We start from the raw sequence: 1,747 nt of genomic DNA, 5'->3' as shown, positions 1-1,747 counted from the left end.
CAACAGGGCCAATGTTTCATCTGTGAAAACTGCAATGTGAAACATCCACTTATAGTTGGCAGAAATTTACCATAAAGTGGCCAAAGACTTTTGCATGGTACTGTATACACACACACACACAAAAGAAACTAATCTCCAGATAAATTGTGATAAAGAAAATGTCACATTCATTACAGCACCAAAAGATTAAATCAGTCAGACAACCTAGTTTCTCTCTTTCAACAGTCACTGAGATGCTGCAATAATGAAGTTTTATTGCTGCTCACACCCAACAACACATCCAGTTTGTGTGGCAATTCATTTATTGAAAACCCAAGAAGGGGTAAAAAAAAAAAAAAATGTTTTAGTTACTGGACCCTAAATACTTTGACACTACCAGTTCAAGATGGGAAGTTAATAGATATCATTGTTAAAACAACTAATTGAAAATTTGCAGATAAATCCTGTGGGCACAGCTTTGGAATGGGTCAACACTGCCTTTTCTAAGCCCTTAACCCATTAGCATTCAGGTTTCTTTGTGAAATGCATTGCTTATTTTATTCTTTTAGTTGTTTCAGTCATTTGAGTGCAGCCATGCTGGAGCACTGCCTTAAAGGCTTTTAGTCAAACAAATTGACCTCAGGACTTACTTTTTAAGCCTAGTACTTATTCTATCGGTTCTCTTTTGCTGAACCACTAAGTCACAGGGACCTAAATACACCAACACCAGTTGTCAAGCGGTGATGGGGGAAAGATATATACAACAGGCTTCTTTCAGTTTCCATCTACCAAATTCACTCAAGGCTTTGGCCAGCCCCAGGCTATAGGATGACATTGTAGGGTAGGTATGAGAGGTTTGGATCTGGTCAATTTCAACATAAAACAATGTTTGGGCAGGATATGGCCAGTTTAAATACTAAAAAGGTTAAGAGTTTTTGAACTCTGCCCCTATAAGCTAACAAAGCTTGTTGCTTTTTACAGTGACGAGTTTCACACATGATTATACATCTATTTGTTGCCTAAGTAGACTCAGCCAACAACAGGTGAAAAGAATCTACTACTATATGAAAGCAGGTATACTAACTGTAACTAACTTACAAGAGGAGTTGATAGAGATATCACAAGGTACCCTACTTCTAAAAGATTTGTAATTAAATATGTTTAGTCAGTAATCCACACAAAGTCATTAGAAGAAAAAATTAAGGATTATATGATTTTAATATGGATGTATTCTTCTTTCTCTTCCTACTAACTAGTATTCTACAGAAAACCAAACAGGACTGATAGAAATTTTTCAAAACTTTGGTCATTTTTATTTTTATTTTTCAATTAAAAATACAAAAATTATTTATATTAAAGTATTTAGAAATTTAAAATAAGTGAAGAAAAAAAAAAGAGGGAGAGGAAGGGCTAAAATAATTATAATTCAAACCATTGGACTCTTCTTTCTTTCTTTCTTTCTTCATCTCCAAGTTACAAAGCAACATGTTAGCTTGAAACTTGAAAGTATTCAAAGACAAAAGGGACATAAAGGAAAAATACAAAATTAAGAGGAGGCAAAGTGTGTTAAGAGTTGAATTAAAAGTGAATGCAAAACACAAGGAAAGGGAAAGAAATATTTTGCAAGCAACATTTGACTAGCTGTAGAAAAACACTTAAAAACACTGTACAGTAAAGACTGGGACAATTTTTTGAAAGGGCAATTTCAGTGCATTAAGAGAAATGTGTAATTACAATATATATATATATATATATATATATATATATA

Source organism: Octopus bimaculoides, chromosome 25 (genome assembly GCF_001194135.2).
Source record: "Octopus bimaculoides isolate UCB-OBI-ISO-001 chromosome 25, ASM119413v2, whole genome shotgun sequence".
Lineage (NCBI taxonomy): Eukaryota > Metazoa > Mollusca > Cephalopoda > Octopoda > Octopodidae > Octopus > Octopus bimaculoides.
The sequence above is the reverse complement of the archived record's forward strand: the minus strand, read 5'-3'. Positions refer to the sequence as shown.